We start from the raw sequence: 24,963 nt of genomic DNA, 5'->3' as shown, positions 1-24,963 counted from the left end.
TTACCTCCACCGTCTTCTTTGGCACTCATTCATTCATTCACTCATTGGTTAAGTAAATACATATTGAGTCTCTGGTATATACCTGCACTGTTCTAGCTGGTATTGCTCTGATTATCTGTTATGCTTATTCACGGATGTGGAAATGGAGTGTTTGCTTATGCAACTAAAGGAATGTATATCGCATAGGTAAGAATTTTAGAGGAATGTGTTTGTATGTGCTAATACCTAGTGAAAAACTAGCTGATTCACTGACTAATAATTTCCATATTTGGAGGATCTTGGAAAATGAGTCAACTCCTTTTCATCTAATATAGGCACCAGTATTTTAATCTATTTTCATTTCAAATCTACCTCTCAATGTAAGCAAATTGCCACCTGTTGCTTGGGTTGTACTGGTTATCGCTTCAGTGATTTTGTTTGTCTTTTGGGGTGTTTTTTTGTGGGGGGGGCAGGGGGTTTCTTTTTTGTTTTTGAGAAAGAGGGGGAGGGGAAGAGAGAGAAATATCCATTTGTTGTTCTACTTATTTATGCATTCATTGATTGCTTCTTGTATGTATCCTTAAAGGTCTGGAGTAGTGTCTAAGATCAAACCCTCAACCTTGGCATGTTGGGGTGATGTTCTAACCAACTGAGCTGCCCAGCCAGGGCACAGCTTCAGTGGTAGTGTTACCCTCACAGCTTAAGTCAGAAAAGAACCATTTGCTTATACATGTATTCACGCCATATTACTGGCAGCTCTTCAGAAAAGCTGGCCTAATTTTTGGAAGCCTCTTCAGTCTGTCATGCACCCTAATTTTATCAATTCGAGAATTTTATGATCTTCACCTATTTTTTTCATAATGCAACCAAATCCTTCATTCTCATTTTCATTTTCAGAAAAGCTTCATGATGAAACTGAGTTCATCCAGCCCGGGAAAGCGCGATGTTCCCTGTGCGGACTGCTGGAGCCCTAAAGGACTGGTCCGGCAGAACCCCTGCTCCCGGCTGACAGATCCAATTTCCAAAGAGACGGTGTCTGCACACGTTGTGCTTGCTCAGGCCTGCCTCCTCCTCTCACTTTCCCTCAAACAACCATTAGTCCCATTGTGTAGCAACTACCTACAGAGCAGAAGGACCAATGTATTTTTTTATCAAGCTGCCTCTGGCCTTCGTGTACAGCTGCCCACTTTGCCGTGGTGCCTCTTAAATGGTACGTTTGATCTGTCGGGAACTGGACTTCCTCCACCACGCAGACCTCTCTGCAGCCTGGTAACTGTCTACACCTGAAAGGTCAGATGTTTTCAAATCCTGACCCTCATGCGTAATACCCGAGTCAGCAGTCCCCCCTTGTTACTCAAAATACAGGCTGTGGACCAGTAGGATCCGCATCTCGCGGGGACTTGTAGAAATGCAGATTCTTAGATACTCCTCCAGACCTTTAAGGAATCAGGATCTCTGGGGGCGGGGCCCTGGAATCTGCATTGTGTCGAGGCCTCTAGGTGACTCTGACGTTCACTACATCTTCAGGAGCACTGGCGTGTTTGCTAGCCTGTGCCACTTAATATTCAGACCTCTTGCCAAAAGCCTGCTCACTGCTTCCCCAGGCCCTCTGGCCTGGATTCCTGTCCCATAGTTTCTTGTTCCTCTTCCTTTTTCTCTCCCGGGTTAGGTTCCTGATTCCAGCCTCCACTGACCTCTCTGGACAGGACCCCATACCTGCATACTGCTTCCTGCGTTTCCTCAGCTTTCCGGGCTCAGCCTCTGACCTGCTGACTTACTGCAGCCACGGTCTTCCTTCCTTTCCAACCTCCCCTCCTGCCTAGGGCTCCTCCTGACCTCCCTGTGAGGGTGACATCTACGCGTGGAAGCCTCCAGGCGCAGTGCCCGTTAGCACAGGTCCCCACACTGTCCTCGCTGCCATCTGTCTGCCACTTTGCTGCCCATCTTCCTCACAGCTGCCAGTTATGTTCCTAAGGAACAAAACTGATATTATCTGCGGCTTCAAAACTCCTGCAGACTTCCAATTTTCTGCAGGATAATGTCCAAGCTCCTTAGCATGACATCCAAAACCCTCCATGGGCCCCTTTCTCACAGGTATGTCTCTCCCCTCTTTTCCCCCATCCCTCTTCCCACCTCCTACCCCGACAATGTCCTCCTGTCCCCAAGCTTGTTCTCAGTCTAGGGACTGTCGTTAGCTATTCCCTCGGCCAGGAATACTCTTCTGCCTCATCCTTGAATTGCTCACTTACAGTCACTCACATTTTAGCTTAAAGATTACTGATTCAAAGAAATCTGCTTTAATATTCCATCTAAAGCAGCCACTTGGTCCATCTGAGATGGCCATCACATCATCTGTTTGAGGCACTATAAAGCACTTTTAATACCAATAAGATTTTTTTTCTTGCTTATTTACGGTCTGTTTCCATTCATTTCAGTATAAGCTTCCTAAAAGCAGAGACCTTTCCTATCTTGTTCATTTAGAAACTGTGCCTGACAACAAAGTAGGTACTCAATAGGTTATTTGAAAAAGATAGCATGCAAGGAAGGAAGAACAGAAAGAAGAAAGTATGAAACACATAAAATAAATGTGAATAAAGAAGCATGTCTCCATATTTTAGAAGTAAATACATGAGGAAGATATGAAAAAAACAATATAAGTAACGATGCTCATGTTGGGACAAGCTTTGACTTCCCAGCTACCCCTTAGCAGAAGTTAATCATTTCACCTTCTCCATGACAGTACTTTCTGAAGATCCATATAACAGCACTTCTCATCTTGTGTTGTAATTATTTACTGATACAGTTGTCTCTTCCTATAATCTCTGATCTCCTTGTGGGCAGGAAATGTGTATTTATAGCCCTAATGCCTGGCACAGAGCCTGGACAATAGTAGAGGCTTAATAAATGCTGAAAGAAAAAAATTGGTGAAAGAAAGAAAGAGAAGGAAACGTTAGAATGGTGACGTTAGGAATGGAAAATGTAATAAAATTCCTCTCCTTTTTTGGTGCTGTTTCTTGGTCCAAGTCATTGGAAATGAATGCAGTAATGAACACACTTATAAGATAAGCACATATAAGATAGTATAGCACGGAGGTCAAGAGCATGGCTCTGGAACTTGGGACAAATCACTTAACCTTCCTGTACCACAGTTTCCTCATCTGTAACATGGAGATGATGATAAAAATTCACCTCATAGTGCTGTATGATAACTAAGAGTTAATGTGTGTGTCAATTAGCTTTTGATGAATTTAAAAAAAAAAACAACTGCCCCAAATTTAATAGTTTAAAATAATTATTAGCCCGGCCAGCATGGTTCAGTGGTTGAGCGTCGACCTATGAAGCAGAAGGTCACCGTTTGACTCCAGGTGATGGTATATGCCCAGGTTGTGGGCTCGATCCCCAGTGTGGGGAGTGCAGGAGGCAGCCAATCATTGGTGCTCTCTCATCATTAATGTTTCTGTCTTTCTCTCCCTCTCCCTCTCTAACATCAACTTAAAATATATTTTAAAAAATTATTAGCTAATGATTCTTTGAGTTGACAACTTGAGCTGGGCTCAGCTAAATGGTTCTAAGTGGTTCTGCTGGTCTCCCTGGCTCATTCTCATGCTGGCAGTCAGCTGGCAGGTCAGCAGGGGCTGTTTGGTGCCAGATGGCCACACTCGCATGTCTTGTCCTTGGCTTAAGTAACATAGCCATGCATCTTCAGCATGTATCTGTGTAGCTGGAACTGAAGTTACTGGCTGGCTTTTAAAGGCTGAAAATGTGTAGTCACACACCAGTACCAAAGCACCTTTCAACCCTTTTCTTTTGTCACCTTTGCTGACATCTCATTGGCCAAAGCAAGTCATATGGTCAAGTCCAGAGTCAAGAGGTAAAGAAACAGACTTAACTTGATGAGAGAAGCTTCACAATACTGCCATCATTTTTTACAAATATATGAAAACACACACACACACACACACACACACACACACACACTTAGTCATCAGCACAGATGACAATACCTGTGCAGATGCTTCGTGACGCAGCACAGATGACAATACCTGTGCAGATGCTTCGTGACGCAGCCCCTATTGCACTGCTCTCAGTGAAAATTAAAGTGAATTACAAAATTAGAAGGGGAGACAGGACACAGAACCAGAATAAAATGTCCTCACAGTTTTATTTTATGAAAAAAAATAGTAATTCTACAAAACTTCCAAAGCTAACTCCTCTATAAGAGGCTGCTCACTCTTCTGTGTATCAGTATGGTTTAAGAGGCAGGATCCTGGATCCTGGGATCAAATCGCCTACGTTAGAATTCTAGTTCACGATTTACTTGCTGGGTAAGCCCAGATAAATTGCCTAAGCACTCTAGTCCTTGATATCTGCATCCGTAGAAATGGTAATTTTAACTCCTGAGGTCCTTAAATGAGGCTTAATATGTACAAATTTTCTGGTATATAGTGAGCACCCCAAAAATATTAGCTATTGTCCTGGCCGGTGTGGCTCAGTTGGTTAGAGCATTGTCCCATACACCAAAAGGTGGCGGGCTCGATTCCCAGCCAGGGCACATACCTAGGTTTGGGTTAGATCCCCAGTTGGGGAACATTTGGGTGGCAACTAATTGATGTTTCTCTCTCATCTCTCTCTCTCTCTCTCTCTCTCTCTCTCTCTCTCTCTCAACCTCTCTCTCCCTTCCCCTCTCTCTAAAAATCAATTAAAAATAATATATAAGCTATTATTATTCTTAATTTTTTAAGAATCAAAAATCATCTAATATAGTTCAGAGATTCCCAAACTCGGTGGCACACTGGAATTACCTGGGGAGCATAAAAATACTGACACCTGTCCGATTCCAGGGATTCTGATACACATGGTCGGAAAGGAGGCCTTTGCACAGTGGATTTTGAAAGCTCCCAAGGTAGTTCTAAGTGTGGTCGAGATTTAGAAGCACAGGTCTATTGGAGAGGACATTAGAGATGATCCGGAGCAAACTCTTCATTTCATCAACGAGAAAACTGAGACCCAAAGAGGTGACAGGCATTACTTAATGGCAGCCAGGTGGGTGGTAAGAAACCTGGAAACTGGTAGCCAGGGGCTCCTGCCCACGGCTCTTTCTCTTTCATCTGGCCTCTGCCAGGACAGGTTACCCAAGCCAGCCTGTGTGACCCTCCTCACCAAGAACTGGGAGCTTGGAAAGGGGAAGTCTACCCGATGCCAAAGGCAATGTTCCTAGATTAACCCCAAGAATCCTGGTCTCCCTTGGTCTTTTTTTTTTTAATATATTTTTATTGATTTTAGAGAGAGAGGAAAGGAGGAGAGCGAGAGAAACACTGATTAGCTGCCTCCTGCATGCTCCCTACTGAGGATCAAGCCTGCAACCCTGGCATGTGCCCTGACCAGGAGTCCAACCGGAGACCTTTTGGTGCATTGGTCTCCCTTGATTTTATAACCTTCTCCCTATACTTTCACGTTTGAGTCATAGTAGGATTCAGATTCTGCCTATGTTTGTCTGACTTAGACTTTTACTTCATTTATTCTGTTTTCCTTTGCAATGAAGTTCCATCTTATACATACATTCATGCTCTGAGCTATATTTCAAGAAGTGAAAAAAGCAAACTACTCTTCCTTTCATCCTCCCCTGACTCCACCCCATGAAGGACATTCATCGGAGATTACTACCTTCCTTGTGAATAATCTATCGTATAGGGGATTTCCTCCTCCTTTAGAACTGTTTGTGGAAATAGGAGTGCTCCTCAGTTCATAATAGTGATTCTGTTGCAATGGCAGCAATTCTCAGGATCAGAGGGCCAGCCTCAGCCCAGGTCAGGAAAGGTGGGCGCGGGGGTTGTGACGGCTCCTTGGACAAAGGCTGACCGTGAGGGCTAACAGAAATGGAGAGCTGGTGGCATCAGGTTTTCTGAGGAGCAGGCAGAATCCTCAACGAAAACTCCCTTTTTTCTTTTCTCTCCAGCTTTAGCCTTTACAAATATTACCCCTTTGTCATTCTCTCAGAGCTTCTAATTACTAAGATCGAAGGGAACAAATTTAATGAGCAAGAGAAAGGTGGGTACAGAGCAAGGCTCTCAGGAACCTGGCCTTTTAAAAAAAGTGTTCTTACATGAATGAAGTTGGATAGCAAATTGAACATGCAATATGATCTCATATTTTTGTATATATATACGTATATATACATATATATATATACGTATATATATATGGTATATGATTATACCACTGAATAATGGGATTATAGAGAATATTATTTTTGCTGGTCTTTCATTTCTGATTCTGTTATGATGAATATGTATTACTTATGTATCAAAAATGAACAATAAAATCATTATTTTACAAACAAAACAAATGCTACTGATCTTAGAATAAAGCCCTGCAGTCATTCTTTTTTAATATTCATTATACCCAAACTGCTTTCATATTATATTTGGGATCTTTAAAGATTTATCAAGTTAACTTATTTCTTTAATCACTTATTGACTGGGGTGTGTGTGTGTGTGTGTGTGTGTGTGTGTGTGTACGAGTGGGCTATCATGCTCAGGTCTGTTGTATTTTTCATATGCTATTTGGTTTCTTAAAAGAGTTATGGAATTAACTAATTTTTTAAAGTCATTTATGATTCATGAGTGTGTGTACATGTGTGCACGCACGCTCAGGTCTATTGTAGTTTTGGCCTTTATTCCAACCCTTACTTATCACTTTAAGCCAATTTGTATCATTTTCCTGGCCTTCTCCACATTCGTGACATTTCCAATTCCATCTGCAGATTTAATTAGCGTGTTGCTTATTCACTCTTCCACATCACTGATAACAAGAGGCATAAAACTGGACCCCGTAGTGACTGCTCCGCCACTTCAATGCCTCCCACAACTGGACACATCCTTCTGCTTTCCCTGGTTTTTAAGCCAAGCTGATTGAAACTGATTTTGCAAGTAAAATTCACTCAGACATTGCATCCAATGATTTATGAAGTCCACGCAGCCGTGTGGTGTCCCATTAATCACAGACACTACAATAATCTATTTGTGTGCAGCAGTCCTCATAAATCGGAATAAAATAAATTTCACAAGCGCATCCTCAGCTTTTGTGACAGGGCACCTGGTTTTACTCAGGGCACCAGCCACATAATGCAACGTTAACAGACCTGCAGATTCCTGAGTTTGGTCAAGCAAGTAAAAATATGCATTTATTTTCAGATGCATGCCAAAGCTAAGAAATTACAGCTTGATAATCCCCCAGGGGAGAGAATTTCTTTAGGACTCAGCTCTCTCATATTTTTTTATTAAAACTGAAGTAAATAAACAGAGTATATGAGGCACACCAGTAAAAGTGGGGAGATGATTTTGTTAACAAACGGTCCAGAATTATATCTTCAAATAAATGTTGAGCATTTAAATGTTGTCATCATTGGGAGACTCTCGTTTCAATGATATTATGAAATAGTTGTATAAATTCTCTTTTGACATTGTTTCTATTTCACATAACAAAATATTCATCTGTGAGTGTATTTCTTATCTATAATACACTCCAAAATTATTGCAAACCATGTCTGATAAAGATTGTGGATGATCTAGCTAGGTCATAGTCATTTTTCCCCAAAATGTAAATATTTTTATTTTTTTGATTATAAAGAGAATATTGTAAAATTAAAATTTAACAATATAAGAATACATTGCATGAAATAATGGCATGAAAAATATATTTTAAAATGTATGAAATCCTAACACACACAGATGATCACTCTTAATGTATTAGGTGAATAGCTTTTCCAGAATATATGTGTGTTTGTGTATAGAGAGATAGGTATAGAGATACAGATAGATACAAATAGAATGAGGTAAGCTAAGATTCTACTGTAATTGTTATATTATCACCTGCTTTTAAAAATGAGCACTGTATTGTGAATATTTCTCCAAAATAGTCAACATAAAACCACATTTTATCTTAATAACTATAATATTCCATTACATAGATTTATTTACTCAAAACTCCATTAACAGACAGTTAGTTTATGTTCCATTTTTTTTAACCATAAACGACACTATAATTGGCATCCTGGTTATTAAAATTTGTACATCTAACCACATTCTCTTCTTCTTAGAATAAGAAGTTTTCTAAGAATTCTTTTCTTAAACTCTTAAAATTGTGATATCTGGATCAGGGATTTGTCCAACTAATGTTTTGATGTGTATTGCTAAACTGCCTTCCAGAAAAATTATACCAAGTTTTACCACTGCCAGTAATTCGAAAGGTATTTATTGACCTCATCTTGCTAATCCTGGATATAGCCAATCTTTAAAAATGTTTGTTGCCCTAACCGGTTTGGCTCAGTGGATAGAGCATCGGCCTGCAGATTGAAGGGTCCCAGGTTCAATTCTGGTCAAAGGCATGTACCTTGGTTGTGGGCACATTCCCAGTAGGGGTTGTGCAGGAGGCAGCTGATCGATGTTTCTAACTCTCTATCCCTTTCCCTTCCTCTCTGTAAAATTTTTAAAAATATATTTTTTAAAAAGTTTTTTTTAAATAAGAAAAAAATGTTTGTCAAGCTCTGGCTGGGAAAGATTTTTTAAAATTTTTATCAATCTGATAGATGAAAAGTGTTTTCTCATTATTTTAATTTGCATGTCTTTGGCTATATTTAGTTGAACATGTTTTCATTTGTTTATCGGTCATTTATATTTCTCCTTTTGTAAGTTACCTGTCCTTGTACATTTCCATTTGGGGAAGGCAATGTACATCATTTTTATTGATTAATAGAAGTACTTTTATACTATGTTAATGCTGCTTTTAATCAAAACCCACGTATGAGCCTAATGAGTCTAATTTCCTTGTAGATTTGCAATTGAATCAGAGGTCAGTTCCAAAAATATATTGAGAAATGGCAACATTCTTAGAAAATAGATTTATTTTCCCAAAGTGACAATGTCAGTGCTTTGAAAACTATACTCATCTGTATATTCATATACTTAAGTAAAACATTCTAATCATTAGGCTTGATGAAGAGCCTGTGCTCTAAAATCAGATTGCCTATCTTCAAATCCCAAATCTTTCCCTTATGACCTGGATAACGACCCAAGACAAGCTACTTAGCTATTCTGTGCCTTGGTTTCCTCATCTATAAAATGAAGATGATAACAGCTCCTACTGCACAATGCTGCTGGGCAGTCAATGAGAGGATGCACATAAAGTATGTATAATAGAACCAAGAACATTTAGGGCTCAGCTATCTAATAGCTACTATTAAGTGCAATATTGTGTGGTTTCATGGCCTGTTCAAACCTAGACCACCAGGCATACTTTTTTTTTTTTTTTTTTTTTTTTTTTAGACCACCAGGCAGACTTTAAGGCATTGCTTACATGTACTTCTATTGCTCTATTTGGAGGTAAGCTGTCCTGATGATATGTTCAGACTCCTCAAATTTCATTTTAAGAACTTAAAAATAAAAGAGAGATTTCTAGTGTGAGATACAAATCAGAAACCAAAGGGCACTCTCACCTTAGTCCTTTGGTGGCTTTTCGAATGTAATAAGAGAATAAAAATGTATGTTCTAATTCTTGCACAGGTCTCTACAGTTTCTGCATCACCTAAGCAGGGTTTAGATCAGCGGTTCTCAACCTGTGAGTCGCGACCCCTTTGGGGGTTGAACGACCCTTTCACAGGGGTCGCCTAAGACCATCGGAAAACACATATATAATTACATATTGTTTTTGTGATTAATCACTATGCTTTAATTATGTTCAATTTGTAACAATGAAATTGGGGGTCACCACAACATGAGGAACTGTATTAAAGGGTCGCATCATTAGGAAGGTGGAGAACCACTGGTTTAGATAGTTGAGAAACAGGACAAGGGCAAGCTGGATGCTGAAGGGGTGGGAAACCCTGGAAGCTCAGTTGGTCACTAAGGCTGGGTAAACTCAATGTGCTGAACAGGTGAACAGCCACTGCCCTGATCTGCAAGTGATGCATGGAAGCCCCAGCAGCCCACTGCGATGTTCTCGTTCTGGAATGAGATAACCAGGCCAGACTCAATGTAGGATGAGTTGGCACTGGATAGGGGGTGCTACAGTGTCATAATGAGGCAAAAGTATGCGTCACCAAACCTGGGTCTCAGTCTTAACTCGGGCACATGGCCTATGACCTTGGGATATTAACGTAGTGTCTCTGAACTTCAGTCCCTCTTCTGTGGAGATATCTGATCACACCTTACGATGAGATTGCTATGAAGAGGAAAGGAGTTAAGATATGCAAAGCATTTAGCATATACTCCATTCCATGTGCTCAGTGAATGGTTGCTAGGAAGAAAACATTAAAATTATTTAAGAACTAAACTCCATGGGCACTGATAATCAGAACAAGCACCTGACCAATGAGGCCAATTAGAAGGGATCCCCAATGAATAGAAAAGTTGGCCTAATCCATAAGAAGGGATGCAGTCCTGCACAGCCTACTGGTGTGTACTGTTTCTTAGAGATTAAAAAAAAGAAGAAGAAGGGGATGTTCATGTTGAATAAGTGTTCCAGAGTTTGGGCTTGGAGAAAGAAGTAAATACTCAACAGAACTCCATCCAGCACCCCATATAAACAGTCTGGAGTCAGATGGAGGGGAAAAAACAGTAATGCGGGGAGTTCTGTTTTCTAGAGACTGCTATTCTGGACCAGGTGAAGTGCCTCAGGGTGGTGTGGAAGGAGCTGGTGCACAGAGCGACAGGTGGTGCCTATTAGAAACTCAGGCAGCAAATGCCCAGGCCACAGAGCACAACCCAGACACCATCACTCATCAGCTGAGGTTTGGATGCCGATAACCAGATATTTAGACAAAAGGAATAGATTCCAGCTATAGAATGAATCCAAAAAAAGACGGGAATGAATAACAAATGGATTAACCCTGAACTGTGGCAATTAGAGGCAAAAGGTCCTTTCCTGCTGTCTGCTCAATAACTGGAGTCAGGGCACATCCAGAGGCAGGTAGACAAGGAACCTGCAATGCGGAGGGGCGGGGGTGGGTGTCCAGGCTAGAGCCTCCGTGGATGAGGCTGCTAAGAGTCAGCAAATTTAAGGTGAACAGCACCCCCAGAAACTCATGTTCCTCGTCTATAAAACGAAGGAGTTGAACCAGGGGTATCTGAAGCATCTTCCAGGACTTTAAACTTTCTTTATTTCTGTAAGAAAGTTCAGGGCAAAGAGCAGACGCCCTTGGATAGGGCACTCAAGGGGCCTCCAGCTCAACGGGCCTGTACTTTTCCTCACAAAATGTTGATTCCTAATAGATGCTACATGGTATTCTTTATAATTAAGTTATTCACCTAAGAAAATGTGGTTTTAATGAAAAGCTAGGAGCTTTTTTTTAGGTTCTCACCAATGCGGTAAAGAACAAGATGAAGACCCAAAAGTTGTTCAACCTGTTAGACTCAGGGAGCCCCGAATCTATTTTAGAATTTCAAAATCTATTGCGTCATATTACGTTTTGCATCACAGCCCACTACCCCACAGCTATGCTATCTGGTAAGTCTCCCAACGAGTTTTCTAGCTTCCAGTCATTGTCCCTCTGTTCCTCTGCTGCCATAATTTCAACTTTTTATTAAATAGAAGATACCATCACATGCAAGCAGCAACATCTATCTATGTCTATATATCTATATATCTATATGTATAGATATAGATATAGATATAGATATAGATATAGATATAGAGATATAAAGCCAGCGACCCTAACAAGATATAGATATAGATATAGATATAGATATAGATATAGATAAAGCCAGCGACCCTAACGACCAGAACCAGAGGCCAGAACACCACGGCCCCTCACCCAGGCTGCCCCCCGCCCTCCCAGAGAGCAGTTAGGGGCACCCCTAGGCAACGCGATAGGGTGCAAGTTTGATGGGGGAAAGTCGAAGAAATAGGGGGGAAGGTCTTAAGAGTCTGCGGGATTGGATTGTGCTGAGGAAGGAAGAGGGAGATCCGATGGGAAAACGGCTCAGCTCAGTACCTTTCTCATTGCGACCAGGACGGCACCAGCCGGCGACTGAATGGGCGGTTGTCTCATGAGTGCGCTTGGGACCGACATGTTTACGGCAGCGGCAGTTCTCCCGACACTTCACTGACTCCAAATAGCAAACAGCTATCAACGTCAAAGAACCGAAAATCCTCTCCATCTAGAGGCCCTGGACTTGCACCGCGACTGAAGGAAACACCACTTAAGGAGGCGCTAGAAAAACCGGAAGTGTGCAACCAGAGGATTGTGGGATTGTGGAGGACGCCTGGGCGCCTAGAGGATTGTGGGATTGTGGAGGAGCCTGGTCGCCTAGAGGATTGTGGGATTGTGGAAGACGCCTGGGCGCCTAGAGGATTGTGGGATTGTGGAGGAGCCTGGGCGCCTAGAGGATTATGGGATTGTGGAGGACTCCTGGGCGCCCAGAGGATTGTGGGATTGTGGAGGACTCCTGGGCGCCCAGAGGATTGTGGGATTGTGGAGGAGCCTGGCGCCTACGGCTGCTAGACCGTGAGCCTGTTACTGCACATGTACATGGTCAGCCCTATTGTCCACAGTCTCGCAGTAGTTGGACGTGACTTCTGGCGGGAAATTATTTCGATTGAAGTTTGCTGTTCCCTCCCTTGCCTCGAGGAAGATCATAATTAAAGGTTTCCTTTGTTACCTTGGTTTGAAGCAGAGGACAAAGAGCCGCGAGTAAGACCAGCTCTACGAGGAGCACACACGCACCTCCCAGGAACTGCAGATGAAGTGCACGCAATCGAAGCCTTCAATGAAACCATCCAGATCTTCGAAGAGCCAGACTCAAGAGAAGTGCAGCCAGGGGTACCTGGAGTGCTTGGCATGAGGGCAATGAAAACGAGATGCAGAGGATCCTGCTGAGCTCAGAACGGCGCAAGTCTCGCATCGCAGGGACCCACAAGAGCCGCGCGAAGCTGGAAGAGGAGCTGCGGACACAGGCCTCGGACAACCGGGAGATCGATCAGCGCGTGAACAGGCTGAAGCCAGACCTCATGCAGCTGCGCAAGATCCGAGACCAGTAGCTGGTATGGCTCAGCCAGAAAGGCGCCCGGCAGAAGAAAATCAACCAGTGGTTGGGAATCAAAAATGAGCCTGAAGACCAGTATGCACTGTTGGAGGATGAGGAAGACCTCCCCACCATGAGGAACGAACCTGGTATGTGGGCAAGATCAACGCGCGCCGGCTGAGGAAATGCTGAACAGCAAGCAGGATGGTATCTTCCTCATCCGTGACAGCAGCCAGCGGGGCTGCTGTGCCTGCTCTGTGGTGGTGGACGGCGATACCCAGCACTGTTTCATCTACCGCATGGCCACTGGCTTGGGTTCTGCGGAGCCCTACAACCTGTACGGGTCTCTGAAGGAGCTGGTGCTGCATGACCAGCACACCCCCCTCGTGCAACACAACTGTGCCTTACCGTCACACTGACACATCCCTTGTGAGCCCCAGGCCCCATCTCCCTGCCTCCCCACAGCCCGCTGACTCATACAGAGCAGGACTCCATCTTTCTGTCTGTCTCTCTTCTTTGTGAATCTTCCTCTGTCTCAATCTCTCTCTTGCTTTTTCTGAGTCTCTCTCTTCCTGTCACTCGTTCTATCCCCATCTCTGTCCTCTCTGTCTCTCTTAGTCTCCGTACCTCTAAGTCTCAGAGGAGCTTACCTCCTCCACCCCATGCCCCCTTTCCCCATGGGCACTGCCATCCCCTGGCTCTTGCTGCCTCCACCAATTCCTACAGTTCCCCCAAGCTCCCCCTGCCTGTAGCTGCTACAAAGGCCCCTGGGGTGCTCAGCCCCAGCCTGGTGCCCTGATTTTTAAGCCATAGACTTGGGGTCAGGGCAGGAAGAAGGCAGGAAGGAACTTTGCTGGGCCACTTCCAAGAACCTCAGCTGTGACATTTGGGGCCGGGCCTAAACCAGCAGTTGGACATCCCCTGAAAGGTCCTGGATTGCGAAGAGGGTGCAGGCCGGGCTGAGGGATCCCCTCCCCTGCACAAATTTCATGCACCGGGCCTCTAGTTATTTTATAAACCACTGGGAAAGAAAGTAAACAACTGTTGATTAAACTGTGACATGAAATCAACTGTGGGATACACCTCACCTTCAGAGTTGTTAAAATATTGTGAAAGGGTCTTGAAATTGATAAGATATGGTGTCTTTATAAAATAAGAATCCGATGAAGTCACTTGTCTCTAAAAGCTCCAAGTATTTCCCTATAGAATGAAGTCTAAACTATCTGCTCTAGGTTTTGGGCCTTGACCATCCAATCCACCTTACCAGCCTTGTCTCCTCTCAGTTGCCACCAGGCATCCAGTTACCTCAAACTTTAATTTTTTCCATTGCAAAAGCATATGTGCTTTCTTTCACCAGCATATAGGGTAGAGCAAAAGTAGGTTTTACAGTTGTGAGTACATGAAACAGAGTTTTTTCTTGAATTAATATATATTAATTATTGTATTATTTTCCATACAAATAACTATAAACCTAGTTTTTCCCCACCCTGTATATTAAACACCTACTATGTGCCAAGCCCTATGGTAGGCACTTCACCATTTCCTTTACTTGCAATCTCTTCTCCTCCCTCTCTTAACCCTAAACCTCATATCTATTTTTCCTTCAAGATTCAACCAATTATCTTTTCCTTCATGAAAAGGTTTTGTGGAATTTTCTTCAATTTCCTCATGTAAATTTATATTATACTATGTTAAAACTGTTTATTTACCAGTTGTCCATACTAGACAGAAGACCTTCAAGCACAAGGAAAGTGGCATTTATTTTTATCATTAGCGTAGTGATTAGGAATGTAGGATCCAGTTGCCTGGCTTCAAAGGCCCTATCCTGCCTGTTAGGACATCTCCTGCCGTAAGCAGAGGGACAGAGGTGAAAAGTAACATTTTAGGGGAAATATGGACTGTGAGGGAGTGTAATGGGTTTGATCCTGACACAGGCCAGAAGTACTACTATGTTCTAGAACAGGGGTCCTCAAACTTTTTAAACAGGGGGCCAGTTCACTGTCCCTCAGACCGTTGGAGGGTCGGACTATAGTTTAAAAAAAAACTATGGCCGAAACCGGTTTGGCTCAGTGGATAGAGCGTCGGCCTGCGGACTGAAGGGTCCCAGGTTCGATTCCGGTCAAGGGCATGTACCTGGGTTGTGGGCACATCCCCAGTAGGAGATGTGCAGGAGGCGGCTGATAGATGTTTCTCTCTCATCGATGTTTCTGACTCTCTATCCCTCTCCCTTCCTCTCTGTAAAAAATCAATAAAATATATTTTAAAAAAAACAAAAAAACAAACTATGAACAAATTCCTATGCAGACTGCACATATCTTATTTTGAAGTAAAAAAAAAAAAAAAAAAAAACGGGAACAAATACAATATTTGTATTTGCATGTGGCCCGCGGGCCGTAGTTTGAGGACCCCTGTTCTAGAACCATAAACTGGATCTCATCTCACAAGCTTTAAAAGTAGCAAACATTTAGTGAATATTTGAACCTATTACAGGTTTTTTAAGAATCTCAGCATTAAAAATGTTAAAAGACTTATTATCTATTATATGCTCAGAATCCTATAGGTGCTAATTCCCTAAGTGACTGATGAAAAAAATAAAACACTTACAAAATAATTTATTCAAAGTCATACAACAGGGATGAACACAGTCAAAATTTGATCCTGTCAACGTGATTCCCAAGATCATGTTCTTTCCATTAGAGCACTTTTTGGCACAATGCCTCGCCATCATGGAGGACATTCCTAATTTAGACAACAATCTGACAAGGAAAAAATAGACTAGTCAGTCCTCTTGTTCCAACTCCTGTGATTGGCATTGCTGGTTAGCTCTTCTCCCTGGCAAATCTAAATAGAAAATATGACGTGGTCTTTGGCAATAATCAGCTAATGATAGAGACACTCTTGGAATATCTTTCTTATATCCTCTTCCTGCATGGTTTCATGCCTTATGAGCTTACTCTTACAGTTTTATTGCTAATCTCAGACCAGTAGTCATTTACACAGTCACAGCCTACTAGCAGCTAGCATTTGGTCATAGAACTTGATTTGTTGCATAAACTTTAGTTTGAGCTTGGAAAAGCTGGCAAAAAACTACCACTGTAGCCAATAAAGTGACCAAGATACATTAAGCTCTCAAAGAACATTAATAATAAAGGAGAGGGATATGATGACCTTAGAATCCAATATCAAAATATTAAAATATTCTTTAAGTTCAAATGACAAATATAAGGAGCTACGGATTTAAAGTTCATAATAACTCCATGGACGTTGATGCAATGAGGATGATATTGGTGACGAAGGCCTCAAAGGGGAGCACACATGGGAAGTTTTACAGAAGAGGCGTGGGGAGGAAGTAATATATTCTGAAGGACTTGGGGGAAAAGAAAAAAAAATGAGGATTTGAAGGGCCTCATTCTCCTTTGAGTGCATATAACTTCGGTAACCCACTGTAAAATCATGGGCAGAGATGGTCTGAGAGTATGGAGCCTCAGAAAAACTCAGTACAATGTAGATGGCCACCCTCTCATTTGAGTAAGTGGAAAGTTCCTATACTACCTATTTTAATTGCTTTTAATCAATACAAGCAAAATGCTAAGGTCTTCTTGGAGCATTACAATATTGAAAATATTTTAAATGCCAGGATTAGTCAACAAACAAATGCAACTCAGTTGTAAGTTTATGTCAAAATTGCATTTTGTCTGAGAACATATAATAATAGTTAGGGCCTGAATAAACAGTAAATGTTATTTCTGTTCAAGCTAAAGTAGTCTGTTTGGACAGGCTAACTGTTGTAACAAACAAGCCCCAAATCTCAGTGACTTATCCCAGTAAAGACTGATTTCTCACTCAAATCTCACTGAGATTCAATGAGGTGTGTGTGTGTCAATATGTCATACATGGAAGGCCTGCTTCATGTAGTCATCCGGGGACCTAGGATCTATCCATTTAGTGGTTCCAAACTCTATCCATGTAGTGCTTCCTACCAGCGCAGAGAATGAAAAATATGCAGGATTGTGGAGAGGTTTCAGAGGCCGGCCCAGACAAGATCCCATCCTTTCCACCCACATTCCATGGCACCATCCAACTGCAAGGAGGATAGCTGTGCATCTAGTCATGTGTCCATAATGAAAAGAAGGAATATAGATATTGGTAACCTAGGTAGTGAGTTCTCGTTTCAATGGGAAGATAGCTGTATGAAATATAGAATAAGAATATAAAAATCTCAGCATCCTAATGAACGTGATCATATCACAATTTACATTCAAACGAGTGACATCTCCTTGTCACAAGTCACTGGAAACCCTATGTGCTTGTTCCATGGAAACAACCGATGCCTACCGTTTTTATAAAACTCTTTTCTTTGATATTTTTCTGGAGCATGGGTTGATTCTTTTAAATATTCCTAACAGAGCTCCATCCTTTGAAGATCAATTTGAAAGAGATGATAAAAAGTAAGTTAGAGCCCTGACTGGGTGGCCCAGTTGGTTGGAGCATCATCCCGTACACAGAAAGGTTGTGGGTTTGATTGCGGTCAGGACACATACCTAGACTGTGGGTTCAATCCCCAGTCAGGGTGTGAACAGGAGGCAACTGATCGATGTTTCCCTCTTGCTCACTTTCTCTGCCTCTAAAAAAAAAATCAATAAAAGCATATATTCGGATGAGGATTTTTTAAAAAAAGTATGTTAGAGCCAAATCTGGTGAATGAAGAATATCATCTACTCGAGTTAGAATATGTTGGGTCAGGTATGACAAGTAAACAATGAGGCTATTTTCTCATGGGACTACAAGGCAATTCCAGAATAAACATTATAAGAATGTTTTGAGTAATACCATCATCTTTTAAACAAATGTAATTCTATTTCTTAACATATTAGTAGATGCCATGTAGATTTGGCAAAAAGTGTCTGCAATTTGGATCTATGACTCTTCGGATGATTAAAACCATGTAGTAGAACAGGCAGCTGGGTGGACAGAGAACATAGAGAGCCGGGAGCGATGTAGTAAGTGGAAATTCCTCCTTCTTGTTGTAATGCAGGGCTGGGCCCTCTTCCACGAGCGTTTTCCAGCTATCCAGAAGAATGCCTGCAAGCACAGAATATCAGCCAAAGTAGCCTCACCTTTTGAGGAGACTCAATCATTTACTCCCTTTATTAGTTCAGTTTTATAAAAGCACTCCTTCCTAGGGGAAAATTTTTAATTGAGGACATACACTTTCCCTTAAAATCACACTGCATACCGTTTGCCGGGTTACATGATTTGGTCATTTTTCAGGTTAAAACTATTTGATGATTCATAGCCAAAACCTCCAAATGTTGAACATTTTTTAAGGGGGGGAAAAAAAAGCTTTACAATGTCAGGTGCTTTTTAAACAACAGGTGCCTTTTTAACTGGAAGGGCCTCCTCACTGGGGAGATGAGCACTTTCATGGGGTGTTGGAGGGAATGTGTGCAGATTAAACCTTTTGGAGGGCAATCTGGCAACGTGTGCGAAAGATGGGCAGATTTTTGACACACAATTAACAATTTCACTTTAGAAATTTACCAAAGAAAATCACTGGACAATTGTTTAAAACTTTGGCTACAAGGGGAATACATTGCAGCTCTGTTTAAAACAGTGGAAATGTAAAACAAATAAACAAAAACCCTAAAGGTATATTACGGCATTATTAAATATAATATGGTAGATCCACTCAATGGAATAATATTCAGTGGTGAAAAGGAGACAGTTATTGACCTTAAACATCAATAAGCCATGTATAGCTATAAGTGAAAAAGGAGTTATAAAGTAGGATGCATATCCTATTTTATATTTTATTGGGGAAAATAAGTCTTCAAGAATGTATAACAAATGTTATTAGTGGTTAATATCTCAATGGTGAGATTTGGGGTAATCTTTCTTCCTTTTTAAAAAAAATTGTTTATATTTTTCTTATTTTCTCCCCAATGAGCTTGTAATTGTAAAGGATATATATATATATATATATATATATATATATATATATATATAATGTATATATATATATAATGTACTATATATATATATATATATATATATATATAATGTACTAGAAGCCCGATGCATGAAAATTCGTGGAAGAGTAGGCCTTCCTTCCCCAGTTCCTGGCACCGGCTTCCCTCTGGCACCTGGGACTCGGGCTGCTTCCCTCCAGCCACTGGCAGGCACCAGAGACCCGGGCAGATTTGCTTCGGCACTTCGTCCGGAAAGACATCCGGTCTAATTAGCATATTACCCTTTTATTATTATAGATTATAGATATTAGAAACAGTATTGCATAGCATGCATTCTGGAGCCATACTATCTGCATTTGAATCCCAATTTTTCCTTTTAAATTGTGTGTCATTGGGCATATTATTTAACCTTTTTGTGTCTTGGGTACGCCACCTGTAAAATGCAGGTAATTATGAACCTATCTCATCAGGGTCTAGTGAGGATCACATGTGGCAATACACCCAGGGAATTAGTATAACAATGGAGATTAGGAAAACAATGGAGATATTTCCATTCTGAGGAGAGCACTAATCACTATTTTAACTTTTCATATGCAAATTAGCAGAGAAGGCAAGATATTGTCATACAGCTGTTAATTTTGACTGAGGTCCACAGAAAGCAATAAACCAGAATAGAAAAGCAACTCACCATTACCAACTTACTACCAAAGGCAGTTAAATACACAAATTTTTTTTTTAATATATTTTATTGATTTTTTACAGAGAGGAAGGGAGAGAGATAGAGAGTTAGAAACATCGATGAGAGAGAAACATCGATCAGCTGCCTCCTACACATCTCCCACTGGGGATGTGCCCGCAACCCAGGTACATGCCCTTGACTGGAATCAAACCTGGGACCCTTCAGTCCGCAGGCCGACGCTCTATCCACTGAGCCAAACCGGTTTCGGCAATACACAGGTTCTTAAGGCAGAATAGGATGGGTTTTCAAACCTGATAGTTGTCCCCAGAGCTCTGAGACCTTGCAAGTCTCACAACCTTCTGTGCCTGGGCCTCAGATTTCTCAACCACAAAATGGAGACAATGGAAGGCATTGGAGATGACCTAAGGCCTAGGCCAGTGATGGCGAACCTATGACACGCGTGTCAGAGGTGACACGTGAACTCATTTGTTTGGTTGATTTTTCTTTGTTAAATGGCATTGAAATATATAAAATAAATATCAAAAATATAAGTCTTTGTTTTACTATGGTTGCAAATATCAAAAAATTTCTATATGTGACACGGCACCAGAGTTAAGTTAGGGTTTTTCAAAATGCCGACACGCCGAGCTCAAAAGGTTCGCCATCACTGGCCTAGGCCATGGGCTACTCAAGGATTCATTAAATTAACCCATGTGAAGTGCTTATTTGCAAGCACTCTATAAAGCTGAGCGACTACTATTACTATCATTATTTTTAACTATTACCCTTTAAAATAAGTCTTAGCCTGGAATAAGTTCCCAAAAGAAATCACGAAGGCTACGATTCCAAGACTAGACAAACTGAAAAGTAGGACCAACAGGAAGATGGCCGAAAGGAAAAAAGAAATCAAATATGTGGTCAGCAGATGTTGTGTAGTAACAGGTGCTGAGATATCACTGAGCAGGGATCCCAGCTCAGGTGTAAACCTTGAGGAGGCACTCAATTAAAAGGACTCTCAAAATAACAGCAGAGACGGAGAACAACCATTTGAGTCACACGATACCTTGTGTGGCTGGTATTGTTGTCTCCATTTTACAAAGGAGGAAGCAGATTCAGAAGGGATAAATAACTTGTTCAGACTTGTGAGGGAAGCGGGGAGAGGAATCCTAGGCCCACCCTGAAAGAGAACCTGTGTTCGGTGACATGCCTCTTCGAGTAGCTCCGGAGCAGCTGCCACGCGCGGACTGGGGAGGTAAGGCAGGAATTCCCTTAGGAAACAGTGGTACTAAGTGGTGATAACACAGCCCAGGTACAGACCCAGAGCTCAAGATCAGATGGCTGAGTTCCCAAATTAAGTGTCCCCCTACATCACTGAAATGGCCCAAGCCAAGACGAAGCGAGAACCCATGTAGAGGTGACTCCAGCTGAAGGGAACCAGAGATGGAATGGATTTTTTGGGGCCGGGGGGGGGGGGGGGGGAACGGATGGATCTAGGGAGCCAGACCTATTACCCTGCTTTTTTCATAGGTCTTTCTACTATGAATGCAATAACATTAAAAATCGAGACTTTTTCCTCTTGTGCAACTCAATTCTAAGTGTATGTGTGTGTGTCAGACTCAAAAGTCAACGTCTACATTTTTCTTTTTGTTTCAGGAAAAGAAAACATAAACCGCCTGCACATCCCACAGTGTCATCCCACAGTGTGACTAGACACCTTATCCGGGAGGAGGGCTCTAACGCTAGAATTCCGTTCACACCCCCTCATGCCCCCTGTCTGCTGGGCCCCCCACTGGGCACTTTGATTTTCAGACATTTTCCACAATGTAGCAAACCCCTCCCATCTAAACCCCTCAACGGCCGATAGAGGGCAGACTTCCATCAGAAGTATATTCCAGCTCCCTTTCCTTTCCCACCTGTGGGATTCTTTTGTTTTCTGGCTTTTGTTTTGTTGTGTTGTTGTTACTGTTTGTGGGGTTTTTTTTTTGTGTGTGTGGTTTTTTTTTTTTCTTTCAGTTTTTTAGACTCCCTCTTTCCCCAACTATCCTTTCAAGTGCTTATTTTAGAGGCATTTACTAAAACCATGAGACAAGGGCCACAGACAAGAATGTTTAAATACCTTTTGGTCTGTAATTCTTCCCTCTCTTCCTTTTTCAACTCATTCACACATGCATGTATTCTTATAAATTAGGCCCCCTCCGATGAGCTGTCAACCTACTGGGGTTCCGAGCTATTTACAGAACGATTTGTAATATAACATAAATGCTACAAGCAGAGGTCCTTACAAAATGCTATAGAGTAGATCAGGGGGAAAGCTCAAGACTCTTCCCAGAGGAGGGGGCATTAAACCATGTTTCACGTCTGACTCTAACTCTTATATTTGTACATACCTTTCAGGGTCTATGCAATCCCTCTCAGTCCACTTTCTCCTTTGACCCCCAAATGGCACCATGTTGGACAACCCCCCCCCCCAATGTCTCTTCTGTATCTTCAGTCTAGTCTCTAAAGATGAGGGACACCTTCTGTGTTTGAGCATCAATTCCATTGCCTGGGCTTCTGGAAGAAACAGCTATTTAGTAACTGAGCTCCTAGTTCACACTCTGGTTCCCAGAAGTTGCCAGGCCCTTGCAGGTTTATTGGCCACTAGTTATTAGGCTTCCAGTCATTACCCTGTTTTCTCCTTTGCTTCTCTGACCTATTCTCTGGCAAAGGACTACCTGTAACTTGAGGTGTTTTTTTTTTTTGAGCTGATGCATCCATCTTAAGTTTTAAGACTCTCTCCAGTTCTAAGTCTGGCTTGAATTCCCATAAGAAATCAACCTGTATCTACCTTCCAAGTTGTTCTACCTCTGGAATCCTAAGAAGGATGGATGGGGACCTCCATATAGTCCCTTGCCTGTGTTCAATCTCTAGCTTTCTCTAACCCTTAATATATTGCCAAACAAACAAACAAACACGAATAAAAAACAAGACTGTGACAAAGATTACTACTCTCTTTTTTGTCAAAGGAAAGTGATTTTCTTTTTGTGCATTTTCCCCTATCACCTGACCTTGGCTTTTCCTGTTGAGTCCCACAATGTTATCTGCTGTGTTTTAAAAATGCCTTTATGCTTCCATTTGAACAGAAATACAGATAACCTCCTCTGCGAGAGTGGAGAGGGCCTTTTAACACAGCGTAATGATGACAGTTTGTTGGCAAATCCCACGTGAAGCGCGGCTGCATAGTTGGGGTACAAGAAACAGCCCTGTTTCATAGTGTAGTGTGGCTAACTTTTCTTGAATTTTGCTACTAGAAAATCTAGCATATTTTAAATGATTTTTATCACTTAGTAGTCACAATCATGGAATCTTAGGGTATGAGGTCCTTCGGGGTCATCTAAGCTGACATACACAATTGCAGGAATTGTCTCCACAGCATCCTTGGAAATGAGTCATCCCAACAGCTCTAGAAGGGTTTACCTTCCAGAGAATGGGATGCTCACTTCCCCTTCCTACTGTTTCTTCTCTATTACCTTCTGGCAATCACTGATCGTTAATGAACCTCTTGCCCTCCTCAGGACAAAGACATATAATTGTAGGAAGGTTTAGTTTTCTGATGCCAGCGACTGGGGAATATTCCACCGGTAACTTTGGCTTTTCCGTTCAGGATTAGAGTGGTTAAAGCAAAATATTTATAATAACTATAAATTTGTTCCGCAAACAGAGGGTTTCAAAGGCAGCTCTGTTTCCTTTCTCCTTACACCGCCATGCTATTAACTTGGGTTCATTAGTCATGATTTTCAGGGCCCACTTGGCTGCCACCTTCCTGCAGTCAGACCGTTTTGGGTAAGAAAGTCCATCGGCCATTCCCACCTCACACCTGCCACAGGACTTGTTTTTTCCACACCGATCCAGGTCGGTTTTTGTGAATTCACTAATGTCATTGACTCTGGTGTGCATCCTGTGAATGAATGGTGGGCCACTACAGAGCTGATCATTGTGAGAACCTTTTCTGACAGCCACAGAGGAGAAACAATCTCCACAGGACACATACTTCATCATTTCTGTTGTTTTAAACTGGCTTATCATAAAGAATGTTAAGCATACGACTTACTTTTTAAATTTATTTATTGATATGGGGGGGGGGGGAGAGCGAGAGAGAGAGAGACAGAGAGAGAGAGAGAGGCTTATTATTGCAGTTATTTATGCATTCATGGGTTGATTCTTGTATGTGCCTTGACCAGGATGGAACCCGCAACCTGGCGTATCAGGACGATGCTCTAACCAGCTGAACTACTGGGCCAAGGCCATACGTCTTCTTTATTAATATATTCAAACAAATGAAAAAATTGAAACCTACCATTTTTGTCCACGAGGTTGGGAAAGAAAAGGGCATTCTAAGATGACATTAACGATGCACGAGATATACGGGTCTAGTCATGTCAAGGCGTGTGATCATCCAGTATTCCGCCCTACTCAGGGGAGGAACAGTCAGCTCTGTTACTTTCCATTCACTCCCTCCCATTATATAGCACCTCGGCACAGAGCAGAGAGACCAAACACACAGAATGTGGACAGTTACAATTCAACCCGAGCTACCGCAGCCCCCACAGCCCCCTCCCCCGCGGAATATTTACCCAGACCATTTTTAAAGCAGTTAATTAATTCCCCAGCAGCTTAGCTGGAGGCGCCCCGAGCCGCCCGAGACTCCATTACATAGTATCTTTTACAAAGTCTATTCCCAGTATCTTTTACAAAGTCTATTTCCCAGCTCGAGTGAAAGATGGCATGCATGTACTTCCCTTTCCCGGGCTCCATGCATGTACTTCCCTTTCCCGGGGTTCGATCCGGACGGCGCCCCAGTTGAGGTTGCAACAATCCCCTCGGCCCTGAGATTGTGGGGACCCCGTCGCTCTCCGAACTCCAAACCGGCCCCGGAGGTCTCGCCCTCGGGGCTCCCGGGAAGGCCCCGCTGCCGGCGGGCGCTCGGGACGTGCGACTCTCGCTGCTCAGCCGGGGCGCCCCAAACCCCGAGCCGCAGCGCCCGCGGAAACAGGCGCGCAAAGGCTCGGCCTCAAGGCCGGCTCGGTGCTCCGGATCCCGGAGGTGGAGGAGGAGGAGGAGGAGGAGGAGGAGGGGGAGGATAAGGAGGCGTGCGAGGGAGGAAGGGCCCGGCCGCCCGGTAGGGAGGCGGGGAGGGGGAGGGGCCGGCCGGCCGGGAGGTGGCGGGGGCAGCCAATGAGCGGTGCGCGGCGCGTGGGGGCCGAGGCCTGTGATGAGGTAGGATGGGGGAGGCGCAGCCCGAGCGGTGGATGCTCCAGCCATAAACAAGCGCCCGGAG

General features: G+C 42.7%; 1 pseudogene; it reads left to right on the top strand.

Moving 5' to 3' along the window:
• Positions 1-13,417, top strand: part of LOC106695089 — a 60,646-nt pseudogene extending 47,229 nt beyond the window's left edge.
• The last annotated feature ends 11,546 nt before the right edge of the window (positions 13,418-24,963 follow it).

The sequence above is a fragment of the Myotis lucifugus genome, unplaced genomic scaffold (assembly GCF_000147115.1).
Source record: "Myotis lucifugus unplaced genomic scaffold, Myoluc2.0 scaffold_6, whole genome shotgun sequence".
Classification (NCBI taxonomy): domain Eukaryota; kingdom Metazoa; phylum Chordata; class Mammalia; order Chiroptera; family Vespertilionidae; genus Myotis; species Myotis lucifugus.
The sequence above is the reverse complement of the archived record's forward strand: the minus strand, read 5'-3'. Positions and strand labels throughout refer to the sequence as shown.